This window comes from Hirundo rustica, chromosome 1 (assembly GCF_015227805.2).
Source record: "Hirundo rustica isolate bHirRus1 chromosome 1, bHirRus1.pri.v3, whole genome shotgun sequence".
Taxonomy (NCBI): Eukaryota; Metazoa; Chordata; class Aves; order Passeriformes; family Hirundinidae; genus Hirundo; species Hirundo rustica.
In genome coordinates, this window is record NC_053450.1 from 13,260,178 (window position 1) to 13,272,473 (window position 12,296).

Genomic DNA, 12,296 nt, shown 5'->3' on the forward strand with positions numbered 1-12,296 from the left:
GGTATTGTATCCTAGTGTGTACTAATTAGTTATAGGATACATTTGGCTGCTTGTGTGCTGGAAAAGTAATGCAGACTGCATATAACATGTAGAGATAGTTTTCCATAAAAGCTTTCCACCAAGGAGACTGTTAGAGACAACAGACAAGCTGCCAGTCCACTGTGGGTGGAAATCACTGGTGCTATATCTCACCTTTTGTGTGCCAGGTATCCACAGTCCCCAAAGCAGAAAATGAAGAGTTGACATTACCCATGGATGTTTTAGCCTGAAACCCACAAATGATGGGTTTATGCTTACAGATAGCTCCACAATTCTAGCTCCAACCCAGATCATGTTGGTAGACACAGTACAGAAGGGACGTACTTCAGCACAAAAGACACAGAGCAATATGGGCTCAAATGACTGCATTCTCCCATATCACTCTTCCCAGGCACTGGGAGAGGCCATATATTGGGACAGTGGTGTAGCACAGATCCCAACAGAACATTATCTTTGGGTTGTCCAGAGGAAACTCCAGCTGGTTTGAATCCTGAGGTAACCTTCAGGTGTTCAGCTGGGTGCTGGGACCCTGAAACCTGCGTAGGAGTCCTCCTGGATGGAGGAACAGGTTGCAGGCACCCTTCCTTTTGGAAGGAGCTTTGACAGATGCCTATTTGTGTTCAATCCCTTCCCAGAAAAAACTCCAGCATTCTCTTAAGGAGAGCACAGTAACTGGGAAGAGGAGGATGTTCAAGGTAGCCTGGCAGAAAAGAAAGGGGAGATGACTATTTGTAATATTTCCAGGAATTTTGTTAATTTCTGGTTTCTCAGTGAGACAGCTACTCAAAAAGCTGAACTAGGCTTTTGAGCTATGTTGTATGTGAGAGGGTGTTTGCTTTCCATTCTAGGAAAAAATGTATTTCCTGTGTTAATAGCTTGAAGAGGCTTTTCTCATTATTTAAGAGAATATTGGTTCCCTAGTTATGTTTCAGCCTTTGGGCATACAGAATAAGTAGCAGTACAGATCTAAAAGTTCTCTGTAAAAGGCTCTGACTTCAGGCTTTCATCTGTGAAAAGATGTTGGCCAAAGTCCCAAGAAGGGTCAAGATACTCCTCTTCCTTTTTCTTTCTAGCCTGCTCACAGACTGTCCCCCTTTCCAAAACACCTTTTTTGTTGTTGTTAAACTGTATACAGTGCTTTTCAGAAATAAATAGTGGTCTCTGTCCTAAAGAATGTCATCTAACTTACCCAGTCAAATGTGGCTTTGATAAAGGGTACACACAGCTAGAGGAAAAAAAAAAACTCTTGTTGAGTAGAGTCATACCCGAAATAAACTTGTTCCTCTGTGATTTGCATTGGGCACTGTGCCTCTGACTTGTACACTGTAAATCTGTTTTATTTAACTTTTTCTTCTCCTCACTTTCCATTTTGTGAGCAGAAGGTCAATGTAAGAGCAAGAAGAGAGAGCGTAGGAGTGGGAAGCTAGTGTACTTAGGGTTGGAGGAGGCATTTTGGGAAACGTTGCCAAACTGCCATGAATGATGCTATCTGTTCCACGGTACTGAGAGACTTACAGTGACTTGTTTGTTACTTATCAGGGATAAAGAGGGGTAAAGAGTGAGTGAGAGAGGAAACAATTTGTTTAACTACTTCAGTTACTATCTGGGACTAAGCAGGGAACATTTTTCTGACAGTGGTGTGATCATTTACAAATGTTTTCATTCCACTTTAGAAAATAAATCAAGACTCTTCTCTTCCCCGGCCCCCACCTCCCACCCCCACCCCACCTCACCTTCCATGACAGTCACAAGCCCCCTGAAAATACTGTGAAAAATTGGATTTAATGGATCCAAAAATTTGGTAAATGAAAACACTTACTCAAAATATAGGACATTCAGATTTTAATTATTTCTCTGCCTAGTTCAAACCAGTGCTTGCAGTAGAGTCTTAAGGTTATATTGCTTTATTACAAGAGTTTGTGTTAATCAGTTATGTCTTCCTGTGTGTCGGACCAGGAATGATATCCTGGAGCTAGAAAACCTAACTTAACAGGCAATCCATCAAAACTGATGTACTACCACAAAAAACTTGGCGAATCAGTATTTATCAAACCAGTTTCACTGAAAAATCTTCAAGCAGTTTCATTGCTGATGGAGATTTAATGAAGCAGAGTGTCTATTGTGCATGTTAATTCTCATTGAATCAGGCTTAAAGAAATGACTGTAGGCAAGGAAGAAGAACAAACTAGGCCACATTGTCCAGACATAAAAGTCACAAAACAAATGCTTCCAAGGCCATGAATGTTTTACAAGGAAACCATGAAAAGGCATGAAAAAAATATCCATAAATATTCTGTTCTTTGAGAGGAGCACTAGTCAGGAAACCTTTGTCTTGTGCATTGTCTATTTGGACTCCAAGTAATTTCCTTGGAGATTTGCATAACCTTCATTTGCTTACTCTTCAGATGTTAGTAGTTAACAGACTGTAAGGAGCACAGACGACATGCTGAAATACTGTTCATCAAAAGGTGGCCAGATCTACAACCAATTTTCACCATCTGTAGAGTCACAGATCCTATGGTCAGACTGCAGGTTAATACATCCTGCTTGCAACCATGGGCCGATTTGGCCGTAAGTGTTGAGAGTCCACTGGCATCCTTTCTGATCCAAATTCAGCATTAAGGAGAACATTCCCCTTCTGTGCCTTACTGTACTGAATAAACTTGGGAGCACCTGAAGAGAAAAATTAAAAAGGTAGAATATTTCTTTGCTTTGGGATCCAAGATGGTTTCTCTTCTGGTGTCAGGGGTCGAGATGCTTTGGGGTGTTTAATTCTGTCATGCTGGATACATCAGTAATGGTGGCAGAACTTGGAGAAAATGGAAAAGGAAGGGCAGAGTGTTGTGGTTTGCAACATGTAAGGAGGAAAGTAGTCCTAGGGCTATTTTGTAAAATGCTGGTTTTGGTTTTGACACCATGCAATGGCTACTCGAGCCTGTAAACATACCTCCACCTGTTGTTGTTCCTGTGATTAACATATAAACAATGACTTGATTTTGATATGCCTGAAAATAACTGACAAAAACAAATGACCTAAGGACAAAATTGTCCAAAATCTTATGGTTTATATGTTTAGTAAACAGAGCTTGTAGGACTCTAATGATTATAGATCATTATCCAACATCTTGTTTGAGAGGCTTCATCAGCCTCAGCTGTATAGAAATTTATGCTCCACTATCAACTATGATCTCTCTGGCTTCCTGCTGATGAGTTTGGCTCTCTGTTGCGTTGGGCACCTTGAGGATGGGTGTGAGTTTTTTCCGGTCTGACACAGGGATGGCACTCTGGGAGAACCTTAGGTCTGCACTAGAGCTACAACCCCTTCTTGGGATGCTCCTACCTCTCCTTTCCCACTTCTATTCTCCTCAGCTTTTAGCCCTTAAATAGAAAAGCTAACACAGGTTCCAGCTGTATGTATCTGCTGTGAGACAGGAAGGATTTGGGGCTGGTGGAGCTGGTGCTGAGCTGCTCAGCACTGAAATCTCATAAGGAGCTCAGGTTGCAGACCACAGATTCAGAGAGTTGCTGGATGCTTTATGGGGTGCAGTACTAAACCCTGTACCCCATTTGGTAAACAGACCTCAATTGTGTGTAACTTCTGCTCACTCAGGTAGCACTGCATTACAACTTTTTGTTTCTAACTTTTGCACTTAGCAAGAATGTCCTGGCTCACAGTGAATGTTTTATAAACAATTTTATTGTGAACACTTGGATTGAGAATGCTTCCATGTCTTGTTAGCCTGCAGACTTTCAGTTCTGCTGAAGACACCTTTAACATAATGGCACCAGACTTTTAGAGGGTCCTAAGACAGATACTTATTGCTATTGTTTTCCATGCAATCACTCAGAGAAGCTATCCAAAAATGTAAGGCATTCACATATGTATTCAGAAATGTGATAGAAATGAAATACTCAATGTGGCTTGTAACTGTGTTTATCTAAGTGCAGCCTCTTCCTGTGTCAGAACAGATTTTTGCAAACAGGAGGGCAATGATTCAGTTCCAGGGGACGAATGACAAAATAAACCCCAGCTTCTACTGACCTGATGCAGTGCTGAACAGTGTCCTACCCTGGGAAAATATTTCCTGCTTCATTTTCATAAATATTTATGTAATTCCTTCTGGGAAACATGTCTTCTTCAGAAAACTAAACATGCTGCTCCCTGATATAAATTTAACTGTTTGTTTACACATGAGAGATTATGGGCATGTACCCAGCCTCAGATTTTTACATTCTTATCTCAGCCATTTCTGTCTTTTAGAGTTCTTCACTCTCCTCCTAGAGATCACATCATGTCTTGAGCTGTGAAGCTCATTTCTGGCTCTGGAATTTAAACATCCCTCTTTGGAGAGTTGTTGTTTTGGGCTGCAGAAATAGGAACCAAATATAATGTTCTGCCTGGAATCACACTCTGTCCTGCCTAGTTATACCCTTTCCATTCTGGTTTGAGGCTCCTTTCTTAAAAAAAATAAAAATCATGTAAGCAATTAAACAGAGGATTGCATGGCTAATGAAAGTATTTCTATTTAGAAACAGACCTGGACACACAGCTGTGAACTGAAATAGCACTGGTGTGCAGTCTTTTGTGTTTGCTTTCTAAGTTTATAGTATGGATTAGTGGCAAAGTGGTGCACAAATTGCCCCAAGAGAATAGATATACTCCCCACCATGACAAACTGAAAAAGGTTAATTCTGCTCTCTTTAATACTTCTTAAGAGAACAGAAAAGTCACTGACATTGTAACACAAATTGACAGAACCTTGTACAAAGCCTTGGATTAGGGCAAAGCTGAGCTTTGCTTTCCAGCATGCTCTGAAACCCTTTCAATGAAGTGGTGAACTGTGTGGGGTGCCCTGGAAAAAGCCATGTGATGGGGGCAGACAGGAGATGGCAGATGTTAGGCTTGTGTCCAGGAGAAAACCCTAAAATGACTAGGTAGTACGTAGGTGGTGTGCTGATCTAGACTTTGTATGAAACCTGTTTATCATGCAGAGCAACAAAAAAACCTTCCAAACTCAAGCTCTACCAGTCCTACTTGATCTTACTCTTCTGGTCCTAGAATTCAGCTGATGTGTCTTGCACTGCCCATGTTATAGGTTAACCTTATCAGTTATTGCTATACAGATCATCTAGATTTATAATTATTTACTCTTTTTCCTTCCTTTTCAGTTCAAACTCTGCTGCATACCTTCTGAAGATAGCTAGAGCCAAACGGCTTTTAGCTCTTCATCAGTTTGCAAAAGAAACACCAACAAACCAGGAGGCAGCTACCTGCCCTGCAAGGTCCAGCTAAAAGGGAGGGAAAGGATGTGAGGAAAATGAGTGGGAAAACAGACAAAGCTTGAAAACCTCCCTCCAAGCCCAGAGGCTTCTGGCCTTGGTCACTGCCTGAACCCTGCTACCAAATGTGTCTCAAGACCTCTGTCCTGCCCACTGAACTCTATCTTACGTCCTAAGTTGTTTCCCTGCTGTTTGGGGACACACAGTGTTGTGTAATGTGTGGTAACATTGGTTTCATGTCTGTGTGGGTGTCTTTCTGGCAAGAAAAAGAAAGTTTTGAGCCTTATTCTTCCATCTTCCTAGCTTTTGTCTGCCAGACTGTTTGCGAGTGTAAAGGAGGCAAGGTGATGGTGGTGGCTTATTTTCCACTAGACAGCATAACAAAACTAAAGGAAAAAGTCTTTCACCCAGTTCATACTCAAAAAAGCCCATTGTTTTAATATTTTTTTAACCTGCTAATAAATTAAGTCTTTTTACAAGTTCAAGTTTTGTGTAATGAAGAAAGATTTTAAAATTAAAATATTTTTAAAATTGAATTCAAAATAAAGATTTAAAAAATTAAATCATACTTGGTGATGATTATTGCTAGTACCTCTGGACCGTGTGACTTGATTGACATGTGATTTGGAAACTGGAAGGCTGGATTCCACTTCCTAATTCATATGCATGCCTCTGAATTGTGGATACTTGCTTAGGTGTACAATGGGATGTCATTATGGCTGGGTTTTAGTTTAATAGTGGTTTAACATATAAAGTACAGTACTAGCGCAGACTGGATAAAAGGACTTCTACCAATTTGGAGTAATTCACATCATTTGGGATAATGAGCAGGAGCCACCTGAGGCACCTCTGGCAAGAAAAAAATGAGCTACAGGGTTTATAAAAAGATTTTCGAATAGTAATGACTTTGTCATTGATGGAAGCTGTGGAGAACCACAGAGCTTTCTGCATTTTTCCCTGAGGTGGGATTCTCCTAGACTTCAAATTTTGTTTGCCTCATCCCCACATGGGAAGTGACGCCTACTTGGATGCTTTGCGTTTTAATCTACCTGCTCTCTGGCTGCAGCAATATAAGTACAGACAGAGAAGAAAGGTTCATAAATTAGCACTGTAATTCTCATCACCAAAAGATGGGGTATGGTTTTGTTTAATATATGGAATTTTATGACAGCATTCAAAAGAATTTATGTGTTTACAAGTAAGATTAAATCAGTTCCAAAGACAGTGTCGGACTGTGTCCAACAGCATCAGTAAAACATTATGTAGCACTGTCATTTCTCCAAGTGTTGTGATGATTCCAACTTTATTCTTACGGGTTTCAGGGTCACTTTCAGTCTAAGGGACAGGAAATTGCCACAATCTGCTAGGTGCTTGCAATTTGGTCAGAGCAGCATGAGCTGGGAGCAAAGAGCAGATCCTAGCAGGTCCTTGTATAGTTCTGTGGCAAAAAGGTTTTACCCTCAGGCAGTTAAAAGTACATTCTAAAGTTCTTACCAGCCAGAAGTAGTTAAGAAACCTGAATTTGTGAGCAGTTGGGTTAATGGTAAGAGATTACCTCTCATCTTAACTGGTCCTTGACTTTACAGCACAGAAGAGGTTTGCTATGCAAAGCATCCACAGTGCTGCATCACAGATCAGTTGTTCTCTTTCCAGCAACCTAATCAAAAGCAAAAAGGCTGTACAAAGAGCAGGGAGAACATGAATGTACAACCCATCACAAAGATCTGGCTGCTCTTCTTCTTCACCTCTCTTCTTTTTTGGTGCAGGGTATGTCTTGATCCCTTGGCAATGAAAATGGTTTCACACAGAGAAGAAGGCTGTTTGGCTGATATCAGAGGTGATTCCAGATTCATGCTGTTGACACGGTACATTTACTCTTGAATCTGTGCTTATACTCCAGCTATGCTGTTACATCCACATTCCTGAGCTTGGATTTGTGCCCTTCCTGCCCAAAGTCAGTGTGTGCACACGATGGCTTGGCTGCCCACCCTCCCACCCATGCAGCAGGATGGCGCAGCGCCTGCTCACAGAGGTGGGAAGCCAATTTCGCAAGGGTACAGATGAGCACTGGAAATAGATTTTACCTTGCATCCTGCTCAATGCTGCCTATGCTTGTTCCCCAGCTGGAACTGGCTTATTTTCAATAGTAACTTTAAAAAAAAAAAAAAAAATTTTTAGCCTTAGTCAATCTGAAAGTGAATTACTGCCAATTATCGCTAGGAAGATATTCACATGTTTTACTTCAAGAAGGATTAGTGGTGGCAAATGAATCAGTAACTAGTGACAACTTCCTCAGATGTGATGATTGTACCTGCTGTCGTGCTCTGCCATACGGACAGACACATGTCCGGTGAGTGCTGCTCCACTGGGGGATGGGCAGGCCATGGAGTCAGAAACAGAATGCTGAGCTGCCCTTTTTCAAGGAAACAAAGGGCAAGAGATGAGATTTGTTACTGAGAGCCCCTGAATATCAGGGCAAACATAATGGCTTTATACCTCTGAAGATTTGCATCAATCATCACTTACTGAATAAATAGTAAGTAACAGGAACTCAAAGTAATAGAACAAGGAAAGAAGGGAATTATCAATGTTAAAAAGAAAGCAGGGATGAGAGAGTGAGAAGTTATGATTTATCTGTTTTTCTAATTACATGAGATTAGAACCAGACTAGAAACATCTGCTGCTTTGATTTTGCTGCTCCTGGGATTCCTCAGTCCTTTCCTCATAAGTGGAAGATGTCAAGTGAACAGGATCTGGCTTGAAGAAATCCATCGAGCTGTATTCATTACTTACGTTTTCTGTTTGTGCTGATTTAAAGATTTGGCATTTTGATTTTCTTTAGATTAAATGAGCTCAAGGGAGCTCTCCAAAGGAATGTGTCACTGGTTTTCTGTTTGTGGTTTTTTATGTGATGCAATTCAATAAAACTTCCATGTAGGCAGCCATTAATTGTCAAAACCAAAAATACCCCTAAACTCCTGTCTGCAATTATCCACACTGTGCTATATTTGACTTACATTATGGTTTCTATCATTAAGAAGGCCTCCTTGTAATGCCCCATCATGGATAAAACATAGCCACAAAAATGATGCATATGGACAAAATATAAAGTGAAATTATGGGTTTCTATACTGAAATGGAACTAGGGATGATGCATATGCCAGACACAAATGACACACAGAACAAAACTGTTGGTAAACAGGGGGAAAACTATAAATATGCTTAAGACGAGACATCACACATTGTTTCAAGTGACAAACTTTGTGCTAAAAGAAAGAAAAAGATCACAAATCTAGACAGACAGCTCTGCTAAAAGTTATATAGCTACATGATTCATTCCCCAAAGAAATCAATGTCAAGATGACATTTTTCTTCAGGCAATACTGGCAACTGCTCGTAATTTGGGTAAACTTTCTCTGCCCTATGAAAACAAACCATCAAACCAAAAGGTAACCACTGAAACAGCTACCACTCAACCAAAAAAAAAAAAAAAAAAAGTGTTTTGAACTGAGCACAACATAAAACTGCATGAGTCAATCTACCGTAAACTTTCAGCAAATAGGATGTGTCATCAAGAGCAACTTCGGTGTTTCCAATGAGCATAGGCTTATACAGCAGGCATTTTAGAAACAGACTTCACTCCAAATAGTAATTCCCTACTTTCAATAAACCCTGACTGGCTGCAACCAGTTATTACTTCTGATACACATAGCCAAAATAACAGACATGTAAACAGAAGCCTATGGAGCTAGATTAATTACAGGGATTATGTATAGTATTCAGAGTTTTTAAAACAGAAGGGATCATTATGGTGATACAGGCTGGCTTCCTACTGTTGTGGTGGGGGTGATGTGAGAGGCAAAGAACACCTTGATACTGTGTAAGCACTGCCTAGCAGTAACTAAAACATCCCTGTCTTATCAACATGTTTCCAGCACAAATCCAAAACGCAGCCTCATATCAGCTACTGTGAAGAAAATTACCTCTATCTCAGTCAAAACCAGCACACACCTATTATTGTGGTTTAACCCCAGCCAGCAGCTAAGCCTCAGGCAGCTCCTAACTCACTCTCCCACCAGCGGGAGTGGAGACAGAATCAGCTGAGGAAAAGGCAGAACAATTGTGGGTTGAGATAAAGACAGTTTATTAGGGAAAGCAAAAGCTCTGTAAAAAAGTGAAGCAAAACAAGGAATTAAGTCACTGCTTCCCACTGGCAGGCAGGTGTTCAGCCATCTCCAGGAGAGCAGGGCCCCATCATGTGCAATGGAGACTTGGGACGACAAACACCATCACTCGAAAGTCCCCCTCTTCCTGCTTCCTCAAAGCTTTGTATCCTGGGCATGATGTCATATGGCCTGGAATTTCCCTCAGGACAGTGTGGGTCACCTGTCCTGGCTGTGTCTCCTCCCAGCCTCCCAGGTACCCCAAATCTCCTCCCCACCATAGCCCTGAGAAAAGCAGAAAAGGCCTTGGCTCTGTGCAAGGCTGCTCAGCAATAACAAAAACATCTCTATATTGTCAACTTCGTGTTCAGCACAAATCCAAGACAGAGCCCCACAGCAGCCACTGTGAAGAAAATTATCTCGAGCCCAGCCAAAATCAGCACACATATGTAACATAAGCCTGGGAATTTCATGGAATGATTCCTGCTCAGGGCTGCTGGTGATGATTGGAATATATGTCATCTCTATATTACCCTTCAAGTGAGTGAAAATACAAGTACCCTGTTCTGATGGCTACTTACCATTGTTTTGTAACCTGCTGGATATTCTGAAATGCATATTTAGTAAAGTATATTCAATATGCTTACCCATTCAAATAAACAATTGCATTTGAATAATTTATAACTTTCTATCAATTTTAGGCCCAAATGCCAACTAGTTCTACATCCTTTTTCCTAAAAGCTGATTTATGTCATGATGTATTGCAGTTAGAGAGCGGCTTTCTTCCTGAAGTGTAACACTTACCACTGCAGTTTTTCAGCCTACAGCAATGATTGGTCTACTTCCATTAGGTAATAATCCCAAGGCTCACTGATTTAACCTGCTGCAGGATATAGTGATCTTGACAAACTCCACAGCTATTTAAGTTAGAGCTTTGTCTTAACTCTGTCTTTCATTTAGAGAGGTGGCTGAGATATTGTTCTTATCAACATAGGGTTGATATTATAGAGATGTTTTTGTTACTGCTGAGCAGGGCTTACACAGAGCATTTTCTGCTTCTCATATGGCTGCAGTGGCAAGGAAATTGGGGGTGTCTCGCTTTCCTAGTGACCTTGGTTGCTCTCACATGATGCTCCATTTTGTCTCTCTTGAAAAAAGTTTCAAACCGGGACACAGTTAAGATATTTGCAAATATCTTTATCTGAGGTTAAAAGCTCAACATTTGTCTAAATAACCTTTTAGATGATACAGACAATTTGCATGATAAAGGGAAGAGTCATCCCCCATTATGCAGGGCAAGACAATTTGGTTTGCAGATCAACCAGTGCAGTGGTTACAGAGAGAGCTTAGATGATCCTGTGTGTCAGTCTACACCAGCAAAGCTAAGAAGTTTTGGCACAATGCCACAGTATTTCTTACGCAGTTGTTCCCAAGAACAGTTCAGGTCCAGAATTTGTGCCTGTATTTTTCCTTTAGCTGTATCTCATAACTCCAGAGTGGAGAGTTGATTCTATTAGATTTCCACAAAGCATTTGACTTAGTCTTGTATGTGCGAGAAACAAAGTACACCATGAATGAAAATCAGAAAGCCAGGTAGATTTTTGGACAGACCTTGTTATACCTGATAGGTGTGTGACAAGGTTTGGGAAAGATGCATGATGCAAATAGAGAAGAGATGAGAGCAACAGAGAATATTTATTCATTTGTTTATTTTTTTGTTTGTTTGTTTATAGAAAGAAGAAATAGAGTAAAGAGAAAAAATAAAGGGAAGCTACACAACAGGAATGAGATTCTCCAGCATGTCTTTCAATGCAAATGAATTAAAAACTCCTATTAACTTCCCCAAGTTTTGTACCAAATTCTTTGTGAATATAGAATGGAAAAAATGAGTGTTTAAATATGAAGAGCCTCTTCACCTCTTCACCAGGTTCATTTCATTAGAATTATATAAATTCACAATGGGGACATGCATATGTAGAAGAACATAAGAATGGACATATCAAAGGTCTTTCCATTATAAGAGATTGTTTTTCACTTACTTTGGAAAGTAGAAAAAATGCAGGGTGAAATCACATGAGAAATTATATGATCAAGATAATTACACTTATGCAGTAAGGTGTCTCTGAAGATAATTTTGCATTTTTGCCCAGCAGTACAACCTTTTGTCTATAGCAGCTTTTGTTTTGGCATGGCTTAGCAGTCTGTACTGTTCTCTTCAGAAGTTTCAGATGTTTCCAAAAGGGTGAAATCACAAAGAAGAGTTGGTATATTTAATGTAGATGAACAGCTTATGTATTGTCAACATCCCCATGAGGAAGCAATGTATAGTTTATTTCACCTCTACTGGAGCAAGGCAACATATTTGATTATTTCAGTGAATCATGTTGGAGTGCAGTAAAATGGGCCAATGTTCCCTGTATTTAGTCAAATTCACATAATTTTTCTAATTTGACTTGATTTTTTTGTAAGAAAGAAAATCCAATTAAAAAAAAAACCAGTCTAAATGTCAGATCTCAACTACACAATGTTTCTGAATGTCAAATGACCAGAAGTTTGGTACTGTTTCTTCAAAAAAAAGGTTTATTTTTTTAAAAGTCATAGATGTATTTGCTGACCATCAGGGCTTTTTAGCTCTGATGGAAAATTCCTGACTACCTAACTACAACTATTACAGTTGGTATCTGCCAGAGAATATGACAAATGCTACCAATAATTCAAAGAATCACCTAAAAATCAATTGTTGATATGACCTTATGACAAATTTTACAAATTATTAGCTTCTAAGCAATTTCACAAAGCTGGGCTGTGCCTTCC